Source organism: Mustela putorius, unplaced genomic scaffold, assembly GCF_011764305.1.
Source record: "Mustela putorius furo isolate JIRA1106 unplaced genomic scaffold, ASM1176430v1.1 tig00000281_pilon_pilon_pilon, whole genome shotgun sequence".
NCBI classification, from domain to species: Eukaryota; Metazoa; Chordata; class Mammalia; order Carnivora; family Mustelidae; genus Mustela; species Mustela putorius.
Genome location: NW_025421343.1, coordinates 17,550,715 through 17,570,741, shown reverse-complemented (window position 1 = coordinate 17,570,741; position 20,027 = coordinate 17,550,715). Strand labels below are relative to the sequence as shown.

The following is a 20,027-nucleotide window of genomic DNA, read 5'->3' as shown; positions in this document are numbered from 1 at the left end:
AAAGACAAGATTAAGAATGTTCCTCAGGACATTAAAAGTCCGGAGAAGTCCTGCAGTCATAGAAAGAGTTCTACTACTGAATCCAAGGCTAGTCCAGAAAACATTTTTCTGGCAAAATGCCTATGTTATCTCTCTGTGGAGCACATACTGAGACCCGCCAGCCTGGCTATCTGGGAATGGGAGCAATACTGGTCCCAATGCTTATTGAGGAGAGGTGAACTTCTGCTCCCTACTCTAAGGGCCCGACTCCTAGTCTTGCCCCTGAGAGTTTAGCCAGACCCATTGTTTAAAACTCTAGGATGTAGATAACCCTTTTAACGACTGCCTGGGTTCAAACTAATGGGCTCTCCAACTCTGGCCCACTGCTTGTCTTTGTCAATAAAGTTTTAGTGGCATGGAGCATAATTCTACAATGCCTGAATATCATGGAAATTTTAGATTTAAAATCCCCGTAATTTGGACCAACCCAGGTTCTACAGTCAAGCGGTTGATGTGACTGGCCCACAGAAGGGTTCAATTGTAAAGGGGTGTGAGTGTGTATGTGTGTGTGTATGTGTGTGTGAATGAAGAGGATGCAAGTAGGAACAGAGCTGGGGGAGGGAGAGAGGTTTTGTTGCTCAAGAATATCAAATCAGGAGTCAGAGCAGGGCTCCGATCCCAGCTCCATCACTGGGCAAGTTATGTCACCCAAAAAGCCTGCTTGATTATGTGTGACAAACACGGTGATAATGTCTTTGGCTGGGCAGTGCTGTTGGGGGGGACAGCAAATGGGATCGTATACGCAGAGCCCCTTGGTCACCTCCCAGAAGACTCAGCCCTTCTGGTTAAGTGTGCCCAGTGTGTATTCATCGGTCAACAAATACGATTCCTATCCAGGAATTATTCATGGGAGCCGTATTCAGGGGGCAGGCAGTATCTGGGGAGACAAAACCCCCTTTCTTTCCTGGCTGGCTGTTAGGTGCTAATTTGGGTCACTTCCCAAGGGTGACCTTCAGCTCCATTCCCAAATGCCCAGTGAGGGCGCTGATGGTCTCCCGTGTAACGAGGGCACGCCACGTACAAACCACATAACCACCCAGGAAGCAGGTGGTCTGGGAAGTGCAACCCGCGAACTGAAGAGGACCCTTGGGCAAATGGCAGGGTGCGAGTGGCTTTTCAGCTGGGATTCATGATGAAACATTGGGGATTCCAGGGGGCAAACTTGAACAGACCTGCTCTCTGTCAGCCGGCGAGGTCTGCTTAGAGAGACGCAAGTGTTTATCGGCGACAACCTTTAGTTTTTACTGCCCTCAGTTGCCTTGTATATTTAATAGGGAAATTGGCTGAAATAAGCCACGCGGAGAAAAAGGAAGGGAGAGGGGAGCCACTATCCGACCCCGAAGTTGGCAAAGTCGCCTCATTAATCAGACCTGTGCTAGGATACAACGTTATTCATGTTTAGGGCATTAAAACTTGAAGCTAAAATTGTAGCAGGAGGTAATCTGAGTACATGCAGCCTGTCTCTCTGCAACAGATTTATGATGTTTACTCAACGATGGATGGGAACTTTCGGGGAGAGAAGGATTTCCCCCCTCCTTTTCAAAATACATCGTCAGCCCACAGTGATCAAGTTCCCAATTTTTGTGTGAGTGTGCACAGCCTTTAAAAAAAAAAACAAAACCAAAAAACCGGTCTGCAGGGGTGATAAGAGCAGATCCTGTATTTCTGTATTTAATCTCCACCACTCTGAGCTCAGCTGAAGGACAGACTGGAATGAGCTGTCTGCGAGACAAGTGGTTCTTGGGGCGCTCTTGGACTGCATTGCTTGGCCTGAGATGTTCTACAAAGAACCACCGGCCCAGGCCCTGATGCTGATCAGGGGCATTGACATGGGGCCGCCCCACAAGGGACTCAGAGAATTCCCAGCAAAACCCTCTGGGTTCCACGCTGAAAGATGGCTTGCGGGTGCATCGTGGTTCTAGTTTTGGGAGTTGATGGCTGGTGACTTCAGAAGAGTGAGACCTCCCATTTCCCAAGCGTTCGCACCTCCTTCCTCTGCATGAGCTCCCTCTCACATAGAGAAGGGAGAGGTGGGGCTGCTCAGAAGGGAATCACTTTCCAGAAGGTTCCTTCACCATGCAGCAGGTGGAGCGGTCATCCTGTGCCTGAACGAGGAAGCAATGAGTGCGTGAACTGGGAAGCACTCGGGAGCACTCATCGTCTCGCCTGGTGGCAGATGAAGTGGGAGGCAGGGAGCCACACGTGCCTGTTCTGGTCCGGCTGGTCTTTGGTTGTACAACTTTGCCTCAGACCTGATGGGTGCGCAATACACTGGGGACAATAATACCCATTAGATAGGGCTGTTTCACAGACTGAACTGGTATTTCTAAGCCATTTGGTTAAAGAAGCCCACTGTGAGTATCCCCTTTGCCACTTCCTGACTGGGTCACTTTGGGCAAGCTACTTGCCCATGCTGAGCCTTCATTTCTGTACCGTAAAATGAGGATAAAACTAGGACAGGCCCCAGAGGGCCGTGGATGAGGGTATGCAAGTGCTTTTTAGAAGAATACAAGCTTAGAGATTTTCAATAAATACAAGGTTCCTGTCTCCATTTCATAGAAAGATGCATTTCTTTTTGAATTTGGGGTGAAGGATGGGAATTAGAGATTGTATTTTGTGCTGAAGTCACAAATACTGGCATAAAAAGCTAAACATCCTTATATGATATAGACCCCGAGGGGATCTACGTGATGCTCTTACAACGTGTTCCCCTTAGACGCATGGAAAGCCTGCCTAAAGGGAACACTGCGATTTCACGATATTTTCCTTCCCAGGGCCTCTGGCTTTCTAGTACTTGGGTGTTTGTCTCATCATTGAACCCAGTGTGGCACAACAGACTGAAAGTAGGCGCGACTTTTTCGCTCCCAGTAAACACTAGAATTTCCCTGTTTGAACTAAATATAAAAATCATGAAGTTAGATTCAAAGACACCGCTCCCCCCTCCCACTCGGCTACACCAAGGAAGACCTTTTCTAATGGTGGGGGGTTGGGGGAAGGCTGGGGCTAGGAGAGGGAAACTGAACTAGTTTCAAGTGTGACTAGCACTTGTAATGATGAAGATTTATTTGCCAATGGAAGAAATACTTGCAAATCAACCTTTTTTTTTTTTTAATAAGGGGTCATGCTCATATATACAGCACAATTCACATACAAGCATTTATGCAATTTTGCAAAGAAGTTTCAACATAGAAACACACACACACACACACACACACAAGAATTATATTCAGCAACACTGCCCAAGCAGCCTTTGCCTTAAAAACATCTACTTTACTGTCTGGCTGGAGAACCACTGGCCAGGGAGTGAGAATCCTGGTCGTTATCTAAGGGCCCAGAGAGTTGGGTTGTAGAAACTAGAACCAACCAGCCAACAGGAACAGTGTCAACAGGCAGCACCACAATAAAGTGACTTTTTTGACACTCTAAGTGCATGTTAAAACAGCCCCCAACTTTCCGATTTAAATAGTTCAAAATGAATCAAGGGGAAGAAAAGACAGCATTAAACCACACCCAACTGAGCTTCTCAAAAATATCTTATTAACACAGCCTTCCAAATAAATCCTCAAACTTACCAGTCTCCACAAACTTCGCGCACGGACTGATGCTCCTGTCAACTAGAAAGGATGCAGAGGGGAAATGAGTGCCAGTTCCATTCTTTACTGTTTACCTGATGTCCCACCTGGTTTGCTTTGAGAGGGAGGCTGTTTGCAGAGCCACTGGAATGTGTGGAACGGTTTGCTGGTAAGGCCAGCTCTGGCCTTCCAGAACTAAACCTCCAAATGAATTGCAGAGGACGAAGACCTTGAGTTCTGTTTTTCTGCAGTGTTGACTCATATGTGTGTGTGTGTTCATAACATTTAAAGAAGTAATGTGCCTGGAGAACAGGAAGGGAGCTGCTTTACAAGCAAAGATAAGATGTGATTAGAGTATGGGGTTGATCAGATAAAGATACCACACACACAATTTGGATTTTAGCCGGTTCTTTAATTTATTCTGAAGGAAAAGGAGGGGAGAAGGATGGGGACCAAGAGCGTTAGGAATTGGCTTCCCACGAGCTGCCTCTCTTAAACAAACCTTGTGGCCTGTTTCAATCCCATCTTTAAAAAGACGGGATTCGTTTCCTCTTCTCAGCCTCCCTGTCCCCCGCTTCATCCTTCTTCTAAGAAGGCAGGCAGAAACTTCCTTAGAAGTCCTATCTACACCATCCTGTCTTAGAAGACTTGAAGCATTTGTTTTCAATGTCCTCAGTTTACCTGCCAATGGAAGTATGACTGGAAAGAGGTTCCACGAGCTTTGGGCTAATAATCACAACTTTTATAAGTATAAATAGTGAAAAGTGGGAGAGTCATTCCAAGACTGGGTTCCGCATCAAGTCTTACGAATCTAAAAGATGTGCCATCATCTCTTACAATGTTAGTGGGATTTCATCACAACTGCACACAGAACGGGTTTCTCTTTTCCCTCCAACTATTTGAAAGCACATTACAGATCCTGTGGTCTGTGGTCTTTTTTTTTTTTTAATTTTTAAGTTTTAATTCTCGTATCGTTAACATACAGTGTAATATTCGTTTCAGGTGCAGAATAGAGTGATTCCACAGCTCATCCATCCCCCGGTGCCCGTCCTGACGAGCACACTCCTTCAACCCCTTCACCTATTTCACACCTCCTGGACCCTCCTCCCCTCGGGCAACCATCCATTTGTTGTCTATAGTTAAGAGTTTCTTGGTTTGCCTATTTTTTCCCCTTTGCTCGTTTGTTTTGTTTCTAAAATTCTACATATGAGTGAAATCATATGGTATTTGTCTTTCTCTGTCTGACCTACCTTGCTTAACATCATATGCTCTAGCTCCATCCAGGTCGTGGCAAATGGCAAGATCTCATTCTTTTTAAGGGCCGAGTAATATTCCATTCTGTGTGTCTACCACTCTTCTTTATCCATTCATCTGTCCATAGATATACAGAGGTTGACTACCTCTGTAGTTTGGCTATTGTGGACATCGTTGCTGTAAACACTGGTGTGCATGTATCCCTTTGAATCGGACCTTGTGTTTTGGCAATACCTCTATGGGGCTTGAAAGCTAAAAAGTCATATCTTCATTTAATAGTTAAGGAAATCACAGGGCAGAGGTCGAATGACACTTGCAGGTGGAAAGCTTGTGCTAGAATCTGGGTCTTCCTTGTTCCGGTTGGTTCCCTCTCCTTGTTCTCATTGATCACAAATATTCTTAGACAATCCATGGGCAGGGACAGCGTTTGTCAACAAAACCGCTGCGAGCTGCCTGCCTGGGAAAAGAAAGGTAGCACCTTGCATATCGCAAATCTATCTTAAGTCTCGTTCTGAGGCCAAGACCTCAGATGTCCGTTAACTTCTATCTCAAGACCTCAGAGGTTACAGCAGATAGAAAGGGAGAATAGGATCGGAGTCCACAGGGAAATGAAGGGTGGAAAGTTTCTAATTAGAAACAACTTGGACTTTGGTTGAATTGTTCTTGTCTCAGAAACCTTCTACAGAATGACTTCCCTCCCTTCATTGTCTTTCTAAGTTTTGCGATTTTCTAAGTTTTGGCATCTTTACACATTTTAAAGTTTTCTTTTTCATAAAGTCAGATAAAGCAATTTCTGGTGGGCGAAAGTCTCCTGGAGCAGGTCTGGAGAAGTGGAATAATGAGGCTTTCAATCATGCACAGGACCGACAATTAACTAATGAAAATCCTTTTTTTCCCCCTATTTCCTCAAAAGTCAGTTCTCAGAAAAACAATCATTTACTGTACATACCCTGTTTACCAGCAAGGTTAAAAGTTCAGGCAAAGAAAGGCATCAAAATATTTACATTAAAGCAAATCAGTGTTTCTATATGGTGTCTGGCTCTGCACATTTGAGATCGGGCCCTATCACGACCGTGGAGAGCAGAGGAAGCAATGTTCTGGAAGGTTGGCTCTACGTTTCTCAGGCGCTTTCTGAGACTATTCTCTTTTCTGAGACTGCTATCTCTGCTACTCCCAGCTTTTTAGATGTTTTCTTCCTTTTGATATTTTACATTTTATAGCTTAGGTCATTAGGACCTCACCAGAGTATTTCACACATGGCAAGTTTCTATTACTTCCTTGGTAAATTTATTTTTTTTTAAAGCCTCAATTTTTAAGAATTAAAATAATAATGACAATAAAATTTTATTTATTTATGTTGACAGAGAGAGATCACAAGTAGGCAGAGAGGCAGGCAGAGAGAGAAGGGGAAGTAGGCTCCCCGCTGAGCAGAGCGCCTGATGTGGGCCCGATCCCAGGACCTTGAGACCATGACCTGAGCTGAAGGTAGAGGCCTTCAGTCCTTTGTGCTCTCATCCTTATTGCAAATATTCCCCCACACTGACAGGGTGAATTTGGCAACCGAAGCTCAGGGACCCAATTGCTCGCCAGAGACCGTGCCGGCCAGGACAGAGGCACATCTGACTGAGTTCTGTAATTTCTGGGGTCTCTGTTGCTCTGACCCTAAAGGAGGGGCCCCAGCACTGACCACATCTTCAGAAATACTTTCTTGGCTCACTCTTGTCTTGAGAAAAGACGAATCCAGGAAAGTCAGGAGGCCTTTTTCTACAAGAGCGATGTTCTTCCAGAGGAACCGCACATGACCGCTGGAGCAGGGGCTGGATGGCCCCCCCGCAGCCATTGTCAGTGACCTGAAGCCCAGCAGATCCATGCGGAGCTCCGGCCGTCACAGTGAGAAGGACACCAGCATGGTTGTCCTCAGGCACCTGAGCAAGACAAGGCATTGCTGTGGGTCCTATAGCAGGAGACACAGTGTTGGAGAGCGGACTCATCTGTCCCCCAGCACGGACCCCAGATGTGAAACTTGGGGCCCAAAGCACTCCTCGGCTGCCCTATGTCAGTGAGCAGAGCAGAAGAAAGGGGCTTCTCTTCGGTTGCTTCTGCCCTGGGCCCATCCTTCCCAGCTTAGTCCTGCCCTCAAGGGCTCCAGGCACAGGTGGTTCGGAGCCTGCGCTCCCCAGGCCCCGCTGGTATCCCTGTCCCCCACATCTGTGCCACTGAGGGAGTGGCTTCCCCTCTGGTGGGCAGAAGCCATGTGGGGTCCTGCGTGGGTCTGAAGAGAGCCTGCCAATCACCCTCAAGTGCACACCCTTCGGCTGTCCCTCACACGCTCAAGAAGCAACCCCCTACCACCTACTGCACACACAAACATGCCCACCCCAACTGCACACATCCCAGACACTCACATACCCACCCATCCGCACAAACCAGGGACACCTACAGGTATACACACACATATCATGGGCTCCTCCCCCCGCCACACCCACACCCACACCCACGCCACACATGCACACTGGACAGATACCCACCACACACATTCCTGCACGTACATAGGGGCTCATGTACCACACACACCCACCACAGGTCACACACGACATGAATGTGCCACACGTGCACACTTGGGACACACGCACACATGAGCTACACTCACAGCATGCCTGTACTGTACCTACATCCAGTCACACACACACCACCCGGGTACCTACCCCATGTACCATATCCAGCAAGACCCACAGCCAACAACCTCCACCACAGCCATGTGCACACACCCACACCACACTGGTACCACTGATGCCCACACTCACATCCACCCCCATAGGCACGTCCACACCTGCACATACACCACACTGATACATTCCCCACATGCACCCAGGCACCCCCAAACAGCACTCACAGGACCACACCACACACTGCCATATTTCACACACACACATACACATACACATGCACACGCATGCACACACACACACACCCTCATTCTCACACCCCATTCTCGACTCTGCTAATTCCAGGGCAGACCAGCCAGAACCATAGACAGACTGCCAAATAGCCTTCCTTCTCCATGAGATGGCACCTATATGGAGCGACTGTAAAAGTGACTTCTTGGGGACGTAAAAAAAAAAAAAAAAACCGACAGAAGGTAAGCTAGAGAGAATGGCCTGTTACAGAGCTATGTGCTTCCGCCTTGGGAGGTCCCGAAGATCACAGTCATGGAATGAGAGCTGCTCAGGAGAGCAGGAGGGGCACGACGAGTTCTGGGTGACACATTCCCCTCGTTTTTGCTTTTCTTCCTCAAATGGCAGCAGCCACCCCTCCGAGGGGTCCCCCCTCTTTTCCTGGTTCCTTAGCCCCATCCCCTCCCCCACCTCGCTGACTCTCAAACAGCCTCGCTGTTAGCTGGGTCCCCCAGGAGCCTCTAACTGATTCCCCGCCACCGCCCCCCCAAGATCTCCCAACTAGCTTCTCAGAAGAATAAAATTCACTTTACCAACACTGACTCACCACCTACGTAAGGGAGGCATGCGTTGGGCTGTGGAGGTAAAAGGTGTTACCACAGAGCTCTGACCTCAAGGGGCCCAGAGAGCGGAGCTAGCAGCTGTGCTCACCAGGCTTCTGGGATCTTGTTAAAATGCAGATTCTGGTTCCAGGGGCCAGGGCAGGACCTCTGCCTTTTTGACCCTCCAACCATACTTTGAGTGGTAAGCCATTCTCAGAAACAGAGTCCGCCCACATCCCTGACTGCTGACAAGGACCCTCACACAGCTATGGCATGGGGCAAGGCCGGAGGGGCTGCTGGTGTTCCCAGAAGGAACAGCTCAGGTGGCCACCTCACCTGCCCGAGGCCCTGAGGTAGCCAGAGAGGCACCCGGGGCACAGCACAGACAGCTTGACTTCCTATCCTCCGTTTTCAGGTGTGCTCTGCAAGCTTTTTTCCAGCTGTCCCTTACTAACCACACTCCTCTGTCAAGGAAAGTGGCTTTGCTTTTCCATATTTATAAAACATGAAGCAGCAGCATGGTAGGGGGCTGGGGGAGGCCCAATGAATCTGGGCTTAAATCCAGGATGCACAGGTTTAGTGATGCAGGGCAACCCAGATTTCTTAACTGAAAGGAAAGAATAATAATCCCACCTCTGGGGCCAGTTAGGAGGAATGGAAATACAGCTGACCACATGGGTGTGAACTGGGCAGGCCCACTTATACTTTCTATAGTATGCAACTGCAATGTATTTCTTCTTCTTTCTAATTTTCACAATAAGGTTTGTTTCTCTAGCCTACTTTATAAGAAGAATCCAGTAGATAATCCATATAATCTATGTAACATATAAAGTAAGTGTGAATTCACTGTCATGTTATTGGTAAGGCTTCTGGTCAATAGTTAAGTTTGGGGGAAGGCAAAACTAGACACAGGTTTTCAACTGTGGCGGGGGTGGGGGTTTGGTGCCCATAACCCCGTGTGGTTCAAGAATCAACTGTAATGTGTGAACCACCAAAAGTTGTGTCCTGAGCAAACTAAAGCCTCAGATGGTAGCCGGGATTATTCTCAAGGCACAGGTTTACTAATCCTTGTCCTTAGGTGATCGTCACGGGACACGCACTACCTGTACACCTGGGGAAAGTGAGGCAGGGACATGAGGCAGCAGGGGAGCATTTGCCATACTAGGCACGGGGACTCAACATGGCTTTCAAGATCCCCCTAAGTCACTTAAGAAGGGAGACAGAGCCGTGATGACCGAAGGGAGAGGAGAGTGCACAGGCAGACCTCCAAGGGGTCATCCAGATCTCCGAGTCTGAGGACATCAGTCCTCCCTGGACACCTGTGAATCCAGGGCAGACATTCCCCAGCTTGACTCCCTTCTGCTGGATAGAAGCCAAAATGACTCAAAGCTATCTCAGTATTGACAAAAAGACATTTCAATCCAGAAATTTCCAGTCAAGCCATTGGTCAGGAGGCCTCAGCAGAGAGATAAGCATGTTGCCACCTGCCCAGACTATGAAACCCTCTCTGCTTTTGAAAACTGAGTCAAAGAACCCATCGTGGGGATTCGTGTGAGGGAAGCTGACACAGCTGTTTTCATCGTGGTGCCTTCCTGAGCCAGGGGTCCACACGTGGAGCGGGACAGGAAAGTGGATGGTTTTCACTGAGTTTTCATCTCTGCCAGATTTGCTTTTCTTCCTGGCACCCCTGATGGAATGGGAGCACGTGGGCCAAGCAGCATGAGAAGGCAGCTACCCCAAGCCCATGTGTGACCCCCTCAGCCTGGGCGTGTGCCCCGAGCCATGTTTGGGCTGTGCCTGAAGTCTGTGCATCCCTAACCTCAGAGTCACTTGCAAACATCGTAGAGACACTGACCTGAAAGGGAGAGGATCTGGAAGGCCGGGAATGAGCTCAAATAACCACCGTTTTCCAAAGGAACAGGTTCTGAAAACTACAGCAAGGCAGACTCCCTTGAATTTCCGGGCCAAACCCAGAAGCGGCATTAGACAAGGCTCACAAGCATTTGGGAAGAAAGTGGTGGTCTCTAAGAGGTAACACAAGTTCTCTAAGAGAAAGTCATTCCATGCTAACCTCATTTCCTGTTTTGACGAGCTTCACCAGAACAGTCGATTAGGGGAATGCCCCAGAAAGTGTGTCTTGCTTTCAGTAAAGCATCTGAAAACCTCTTATTGTATCCTATGCACTTAAGACACACAAGATGGGCCCGTTGGTAGTATGACTGGGAGAATTCGAATTGGCTGGGACGACCTTCCCAAAGAGATCAGGCAGTGGCATGATGTCGGTCCTGCTCCCCCGACTCCTACCTCTACTGCTGGAGACGGCTGTGCTGGCCAGGCCTCCCACTCGATCTCAACAGCTCAGATGATTCAGAGTTTTTCTCCCTACTGGGAAGTGAGCTTTGTAAGGTGCCTCTGCAGCTCTACACATGGGGAAGGTTGAGTGTGGGTCTATGGCTTGTTTTGCTCTATTCACGTCCTTAGGAGGGGAGCAGGGATGTTTCCATGGAGACCCACGGGGCCCTGTCCCACATTCCATTTTAAAACTGACTTGGAGGGGTGCCTGGGTAGCTCAGTGGGTTAAAGCCTCTGCCTTCAGCTCAGGTCATGGGATCGAGTCCCACATCGGGCTCTCTGCTTAGCGGGGAGTCTGCTTCCCCTTCCCACCCCCTGCCTGCCTCTCTGCCTACTTGTGATCTCTCTCCCTGTCAAATAAATAAATAAATCTTTAAAAATAAAAATAAAATAAAAATTAAAAATTAAACTGACTTGGAGGGAGATACTGATGGCCTATTTGTTACATTTGCAAATCACACACACCTCTCGGGACAAAATGGCCTCACCCCATCGACTCACAGGGGTCAGGAGGCTGGGGTGAAATGAGATAGGAGCAAACGCGAAGCCTAGGTTTTTCTGAAAAACAGTGTGCTGGAGAAGCACCTAATTCAGGCACATTCGACTTCTAGCTATGTCACTGCCTGCCCGTGTGTGACCAGAGATGACACACACCTTGAGAGTCTTCACCTCTACTTTTTAATTCTTTCTGTAATACTGAACTCTCTCAGGGTATTAGACCGGCACCAAAAATCCTTTCCCTACTTGGGTTAGGGCCTTGTTGTGAGGACGGAATAAGTCAGAGGTGGTAAAGTGCTTTGAAAAAGGGAAAGCTCCGAAATTCAAAATAGTATTATTATTTGTTGTAAGGTGCTTTCCCTCCAAAAAAAGAAAAAAAAAAAAAAAAACCTCTGACAGTCTATGAGTGATAAGCAGAAAATGATTCAGCTTTGGCTTCTGTTTCTCCAGTTGTAACCCCAGACTGGCTGGGCTCACGGAGTGGCCCCAGCGAGTCCATCACAGATTCCGAACTCCTGCAAGACTCCAAACCCCTCCTTTGGCCCTCTGCTTTTCCAAAAGATCTTCCGGGAAGGCTTGCTTCCCACTGTCCCAAATTTTGGTAATTAAAAAATCATTCAGATAGTTCCCTTTCCAGAGCTGGGTATTCAGAGATGTAAACCAAGTTCACAGCCAGAGTGAATGCCGAATGACTTGGGTCGGGGCCTTGGACTTCTCCTGGTATTTTAAGTTATTTTGGATCCTACCAGGCGGTCTTTTGAAAGCATGTCACTCTTGCTACTGCACGAACCCTGGCTCAAAAGGTAGATGAAAAATAACTGCAGACCCAAGACAGGAGAGCAGGCTCTGGTCAAATTAACAGACGGAGAGAATCACCTTAAATTTCTCTTGTGTTCAGTGTAATTTTACTTGGCATCAGAGTTCACCTAGACTATCCTGTGGAACTTTCTGTGATGACACACGTGTTTTACATCTGTGCTATCCAATCTGGCAACCACAGCCTCATGTGGTTATTTATATTTAAATTAACAAAAATTTTAAAAGAATTAAAAATGTATTCCTCAGTCACACAGCTATGTTTTAATTTTTCATGAGACACATGTGGCTAGTGGCCACCATATTGGAAAACAACCTCAGACCAACAGTTCTTACCCTTGGCTACTGGTTGGAATTACCCGGGGAGTTTTAAAAAAATACTAACATCTATCCCTCCACCCCAAATTCTGTTGTGATTGGTCCTGGTGGAGCCTGGGCATTGGATTTCTTAAAACTCCTGGATAATTCTAGTGTTTGGCCAGGATTCAGAACCATTGCCCCAACCATGGAGAACTCTGGGCTCAATTTTCATTTGTTCCTCTTGTTACCTTGTGAACTGATTATCCTGCAAACGCCACATGAGTTATTTCTGCTTCTGCCTGTGACTTCCACCTTTCCCACCTTTTCCAGGTCATAAGTATCCTAGTGGATTAATTTCTGGGAAATGGGCAGAGGAAGTTAGGGGATCCAAGAACTGGCAGAGTAAGAATGAGGGGCGTGTGCTGCAGACTCCTCCCTGAGGACACATCCCTCTGCTACATGGTTGCCTTTAATCTTCCAGGAACATAAGCAGATATAATTTAACTTAAATTAGCAAGACAAAGCTTGGTTCAGGTGAGAATCTGATTATCCCAATAGCAGATAGTTTATGATCAACCTTTTCTGCCGTAGTCTACTGACAGCCTGTGTCCTCACCTTGGCTGCTCTATTTACCTCTTTCCATCATCAGAGGTAAATGGACTCACGCTTTCCTTACCCACCAAACGCTGGTTAGAAAACAGAGCTACTAAACATCACAGTGTCACCTGTGAAGTGATTAAGACGATGGATCACTACATAGTTACTGAGCCTAGTGCAAGGGTCTGGGGACAGACTAGAATCTTCCTTTATAGAGCTGAAATGCAGAAGGCACATGACAGGAACACAGCTGATTAATAAAAGAACAAACAGGATAATTGTTGATATTATAGGGTCATGAAGTAGAGAGAAGTAGTGGCGGTAAGCAGTTGTCTCAGGACAGGTGGTCAGAGAGAGCATCCCTGAGCAGGGGGCATCAGGGCTGAGACCTGGACATATACCACAGCATACATCGTGCCATGCGGGAGGGAGGGTTGAGATGATGAGCATGATGGACTGAGAAGTTAATTCTGAGCAGCATGAAATGGTACAACACTATCCTTTTAAATCATTCGTGGACCTCTGCTAAGCTTAAAAGTGAAGGCTCACAGAAGAGCTGGAAGGCTGCTACCCATGGGCTCTCTGGCCAGGCCCCCAGGAGGACTGAGTTGTCCCATTAAGGGCTGGGGACGAGGGTACTACTCCACTGAAGGAATGCTTTGACACATACATACCCATTCTACAGAATGTTGAGTTGCCAATTCTGGGGGCTCAGGTTTGCAGGCGGATTAAAGAACCCATGTAAACAAAGGGAGTGTGCTGTTTATCCACGATGAATTGCCCAGTGCTCCCCTACAGTTTGTGAGAAAGGTCCCAGCAGGACCCACTCATATGGAGGCTAGAGGTGCTGAGAAGACCAGGGCAGAATTGGTCCCACCCAAACTGTCTCCAGAATGTGGCACACAGTATGCCCCAAAGAAACCTTGTGGGATGAAGAAGTGAATGGGTGACCGATGGGTGGGGGCAGAGAAGGAGGCAGCTGAGAAAGCAGAGGTCTTCGGCAGAAAGCTCAAGTTTGGTGACGATTTGGGGGGTCGCCACTTGTAGGCCATGACCACAGTAATGTGGAAAGAGAGTTCGCAATGTTCTCTTCAAATGTTAATGTGCCAATACTGACTCAAGGGAGGCCTTCTGGGGCTGCAGAAGAAAGAGGCAGGGCGAACAAGGCTCACTAATAAGACAGTCAAGTTCAACACTCTTCTAATGATGCCCTCATGATCTGTGTGGTTAGGGCAGGGTTTACTCGTACTGCTATAGAAATCAATCTCAAATGCTCTTTGGTGTCCTTTCCATTAATGCAGGGTATAGCTAATAAGAAAACAATTCATTTTTCTTGAGTTTTGCTTGGAATGAAGGAAAAATAATTAAGACACGCAGGGGCTGGCTAGATAAATAGAAAACCAGCCAGACTAGACCATGACCACATCCCAAACACATCATCGGTCAACGTGGAGGCCCTTGGAGTCCACAGCAGTTAGGATCAGGCCCCAGCGGGAAACCCTTCACCTGCACTCCGGCTGTGGGCAGCAGGTAGAGGCACTGGAGGGGGCCGAGTCCTCATTTTTCTGTGTCTGTGTCATTTTCGATCAACTGTGTCATAGAGCTTCCTGTTTCATCTCCCAGTTATTCTGAAACAAAAACATGCATGAAAAACACAGGTCACTGTCAACCGCATTGAGAGACAGTCACTCCAGTACATGGAAACCGAAAAGGGAAAGACAGATCATCAATGCGACAGTAAGCTGGGGAATCAAATTTATCAGCATCTATTCAAATAGTGATAATCAACGAAAAGTGCGGGTGGTGACGGCAGCGGGGGTGGGGGTGGGGGTAGGGGGCGGTGCAGGGCGTTCATTTAAAAATAATTCACAAGAGACTGAAAAGGCAGATGTTCCCAGAAGCCCACTACCTGTTTACTGAAAGTTGCAGTCAGTTCTGACCTTCTGGGTCAGGGTCTACTACTGGGGCACACTGAGGCTTTTCCCCTACGTGCTTCTGTTGGCCTTGCTAAAGGGTCACACATGACTTTTGGGACAAGCCCGGTGTTTGCCCAGGTGATGCACCAAGCACCCCTCCCCAAGCGTCGAAAGAGATGTGAGAGAAGTCACCAGGGGACTGCAGCCCAATGAGGATGGACGAGGAGGATGGTGGCTGAACTTATGGTCCCCTGTCCTCCCCCGTTCTCAGGGGCATCAGCCTCGCAGGTACATCCAAGCATCGTGAACAGACAGGCTTGCACCAAGAAGCCTTAGTGAGATGAAGGAAAGAAAAAGAGGAGAAGGGGCTCCTGACCAAACAAAGGGGAGTCCGGGGCCAGCCAAATAAAAGCCTTGAGGATAGCACAAGGCTGAGACAGCTCTAAGGACTATGGTTCTAATAAAAACTGCTTTGCCACTTGAGACCAGCACGGTTTGGCTCCCAAGCAGCACACTGTGGAAGGTTATTCTCAGTTCCCAAACAAATGGAAGGTTAATTCCAAAGACAGGTAGAGGGATGGGTCAATTCAGACATATAGACAGTGTCACCTCCCCCAAAGATGGTGGCCCTCCAAGCCAGCTCTGTGCTTACATCTGTGGCTTAGACAAGCGGGGGAGGGTGAGAAGGCAGGAGACAGAACTGCCATGGGAGGGAGGTCAAAGCCACGCCTGCCTACACCTTCCAGCCATATTCTCTGACCATGAACTGCTTACTGATGGTCAGAGAAGGAACGGGCTCTGCCTGTCTACTCAGAGCCTCCTGGGTATGGCTGTCCCCCCCACACTCGACCTGCCCGAGATGCAACGCAGAGGTCATCAGAAAAACCAGAAGCCCCCCTGCCCCACCCCATTTCCTAACTTTTGTTAATGGCACAAAATTCTCTGTAAAAAGGGAGGAAGGGGTGCACGATTTTGGAAAAACTCCATCCTGCCCCTTGAGATTCGTTCACAATGCATAGCAGCATACAAAAGACCCTGAGAAGTTAGGAAATAAAGAAAGCAGCTGAAATTCATTTACTGTGTGCTTCCCAAGCATATCTGAAGCAGAACCCTTTTTACACAACTAGCCTTTGCCAGCAGGGCTCTGTTGAGTGACAGAGATCAAAGCTTCTCTTAACACTCGACACTTGGCGTGGCAGTTGTGATACTCTCTATTCCTCGCCCTGTATTGTTTTTCCTTATTTCTTTCCTCCAGCCTTTTGTACAAGTGAGTTAGCTGATTCACATCAACCCCTGTAGCCTTAGTTTTCTCTCAAGAGCCCCATTTGCCAGTGGCAGAGAACTACCGGGCTTTCTGAGAGCCAGCCGATAAATTCGGCTCTGTGGTGACTACCATTCGAGGAACAGTGCTGCCCCGAGGAGTCTGCTGGGAAAACTGGCTTCCTGATTTGTGTCATATGAGCTAGCATTTTCTAACATGACTTAAAGTCTGGAAACTTAAAACTTAAAGTCTTATGTAGACTTTCCTGGGTGGGCAAAGAGAAAAAGGAGCGAAGAAATGCATCGGCATGGACATGGGTACAAGGGAAATCCTGGTTCCTTTTGTCTCACCACTGAAATAGAGAGGTGGCTTAGGAGCTTGTGCTCTCGTCCAGTGGTACCCCACTTCTGAGGGATTAAAAAATATTAAAAAAACAGCCCAGGCAGACTTTAGTAATGAACACTCCACCATGCAAACCGTGGCCAGAATCACAAAGAGTGAGACATTGCAGGGCTTTAAGGATCATCTGGTCAACCTTCACTTTATAGGCACCCGGAGGGAGGAAAGTTGGCAATCTTCCTAAGGTCACACTGGAAGGCACACTGTTGGTACCGAGACCTTGGTCCCTACTACCTACTCCCTAAATTTTGAATTCCATCTTCCCCTGTAAGACCTGAGCTTGTTTAGGAGCTCTTGCAAGGATAAGTGAAGGTCATAACGACTCCATGTTGGCCTGGGTATCTAGTTATCATTGAAAAAACTTAAGATGACCCATTTAGGAACTTTCAGAGATTTGCGCCTAATTCAAAGCCTACCACACATTTAGCTTCCCATATGCTGGCATTCACAAGGAGTTGGGGGAAGCTAGCAGCCCCATAATGGACAGTCCCAGAGGAGCTTCGAGTCACATTACCCCTTTACTCTTACTCCCAGTCTGGCTGAATTACACTACTCCTGCCTGTCTCTCTAGTATTCAAGGGGCTCCAGTTAGATCTCCCCCACTGTGCACACAACTTCACTCTCCCTTGGATCTGAGGGATGGCCTTAGTGTCATCACACTGCAGATACAAGCTCTCATCAGGGACCTGAAATGTAGCCCAAGCAATTTTCCGGATGTTCCTTCAGCTAGCTCCCAAATCCTGCCCTTTTTGTTCCTAAGGGCAGAGGAAAAGCTCCAGGCATGGGAAACTGAGAAGGGGAGACCAAACAGTAGCTCAGACACCCACCCCTAGCCTGGGGATTCACGGGCTGGCCTCACCCAGGCCTCTTTCCCAGGCAGTAAGGACCAGGGCACAGGGGCAGGGGAGCAAAGTCACCAACTTCAGTTGGCTCTAACATCCATGGCCTTGCCAAGTCCTCACTGCCAAAGCGCCAAACCAGGCCCCACCAGCCCCCCAGGTGTAGAACATACACTTGAGCCTGTTCTGCACCAAAGTCTTTGTTAATGCTTGGGAAAATGACAAGCCAGGCACTCACATCCTGTTCATGCTGACTCACAGTGGATTCTGACAGTGTTGGGAGCCAACTTTTTAAGATTTCGAAATAGCTGCCCAGGAGGATAGGGTGTATTCAACAGCATCAAGGTGTCCAGCTCTCGGGACCCCACTGTTTTTATTTCTCAGGAAGTTAAGACCAAGAGGGCACGGCCAGAAAATGTTGGTTGCTTATCACAGACTAATTTCAGAGATAAGTGTATGGGTCCCTTGTGTAAATTACTAGAATTCTGTGCGGCCAGGCCGGTCAGGGCAGGGAAGAGAGAAATCTTCGCTTGATGGCCCCCCCTTCCCTTGTTTCTGAAGGGGGCTCCTAGTTCTCGAGCTACAGCCACGTAACTCTGAGCAGAGTTAGAGCCTTTCCTGAGGGGATCCCCCCTGAGAAGTAGTTTTTGCAAAATGTTCCACGCATCATTACAGACCTACACGTGGTTCAGAAAAACTCTGTGTCCCTCAAAACGCCCATGAGCAGAGCACGAGCCTGTCCCAGGGCCGCCGCAGAACACACCCAGATCCTCTAGGTCACCAGTGGGCCCATGCCACACAGCAGACACTGTTCCAGATGCATGCTCCCCCTTGGGCAGAGCATCGGCCTCCAGGCTGGTGCTGTTCGGCTCCTCCCTCTCACGCAGAAGGCCGCGGGGAGCTCCACAACTAGCTAGTAGATGGTGGCACCCTGCTTCCCATCTAGCATCCTGACCCAGGCGTTCTGCCCCCCTTCTGAGATGAACGGGAGCTCACAGGTGATTCAACGCCTATTCCCCAGGGGAGCTTGGAAGCTTGCCCACCTTCTGGTACGGGGAGGTAGTTATTCAAGACCTTCCTCCATCTGTACCAAAGGTGGGAAGAGAGACAAGAGTGGGCAACCCAAGGGCGGCGCTTACTGGAATGTTTCCTGCACAGTCAGGCCATCGCCTCCCTCTCCTTGGCCACTTCCTCTATCCTTAGGACAAAATCCACTTTGCAAAGAACTGAACCTCAAAACCAGGCTAGCTGACCTGTCGTCTGGCCGGTGCTGTGAAAGCTCCGATTTACAGGGAAACTTGCTGTCTAGTTACTGAGGGATGCCAAGTTCTGAGGGCCGGATTTCCCGCCGTGTCTGTGCTGGGCACACGAAGCGACGAGGCAGTGGAGGGAAGACGGACACACTGACACGCTCCGTCAGACACGCCTTTCAGGTGTTCCGATCAGCCATGGCCCAGGGCCCTCACCAGCGCTTCTCAACACGGGGCTCTGGACCAGCAGCATCATATCACCTGAGAATTTGTTAGAAATGCAAATTCGCAGGCCCTTTCCCAGACCTTCTCAACTCGAAACTTCGGCGGTGGGGCCCAGCGATGTCTGTTTTCATAAGCCCCCAGGTGGTTCAGACGCACGCCCAAGATCACAGTGGTGACTGAACCTCAGAACACCCTAGTGATGCTCTTGGCCCTGGGGCCGTGGGCTTGGTCCCTGGCAACTGTGGGCAACTGTGGGTGACCGCATGGTAGTTAACTGTTCCTAAGTGTGTCACTGGATGGTTCTCTCCTGAGATCTCCACAGAAGCAGGAAAGAGGTCACAGCTCAGAGGCCGTCCAAGACTTTCAACAAGTTCTTGGGGGGATCTGGGGACAAGTGTTGAAAAAATGGGTCGGTCCCTTCATCTCCTTTTCTGGGCACTGCTCCTCTGCACAGCAAGAGCCGAGCACAGAGGGATTTGAAGCCTGCACGAGTGACTTCCTCCGGTCATCCACTTCCCTCCTGGCCAGCCGGCATGCTGCCTCTCCCCACCCTCACCCCACTGCCCCCCCCCGCCCCGCGGCCCCCGTCTCCGGCACTCTCAATCCACTCGGCCCGAGGACAACACTTGAGCCACCAGGTTGGGTGGCATTTCTTTCCAAAAAAAAGAATAGAAAATGGTTTCACCAGCTTGACCCTCCTTACTGCTACACTGGGAGGAGGGGTTCGGGCACAGCCCTCCCTGCTTCAGAGCTCTGCTCACACGACAACACACAGGTTGGGGTTGGGGGGGGGCACCAGCACCGGACCAACGACCAGACAGGTAGGCGACACCATATGACCAGGCCCCCTTTCCCCAAATTAAACAATTGTTTATTATTAAAAAAAAAACAAACAACTAACCTCATACAGGAAGTACGAAAAGAAAAGAAGGAGGAGGATGAGAAGGAAGACCAACCCAGGCTACGACATTAAAAATGGCCAAGATGGGGGGGCACGGGATACCACGATATTCCTCAGTTTCCACGATCCACTTCAGAGGGGTGGTGGGAAATGGCCCGGTGGGGCACTGGGGGCGGGTGGGGACTGACAGGGCTGGAGGAGATGGAGCAAAGAAGGGGACGATGAGTCACGAGGCACAGCCTCGCCAGACAAAGGGCAGAGCGTGTGGTAGGACCACATCCCATTCAGGGCCCTCTCTGCAGGTGTGGCCAT

General features: G+C 48.8%; 1 long non-coding RNA gene across 4 annotated transcripts in view; it reads right to left on the bottom strand.

The window, feature by feature from the left end:
• Nucleotides 1-20,027, bottom strand: part of LOC106003631 — a 133,665-nt gene that overhangs the window by 58,300 nt on the left and 55,338 nt on the right. For 3 of the 4 annotated variants that reach the window (XR_006606468.1, XR_006606470.1, XR_006606469.1), the window contains exon 2: nt 14,431-14,552. This is a non-coding gene — a long non-coding RNA (uncharacterized LOC106003631). Of the gene's footprint in view, nt 1-4,002; nt 6,791-14,430; nt 14,553-20,027 lie in introns of those variants that run through there. The other variant, XR_001176223.2, reaches the window with a different exon arrangement.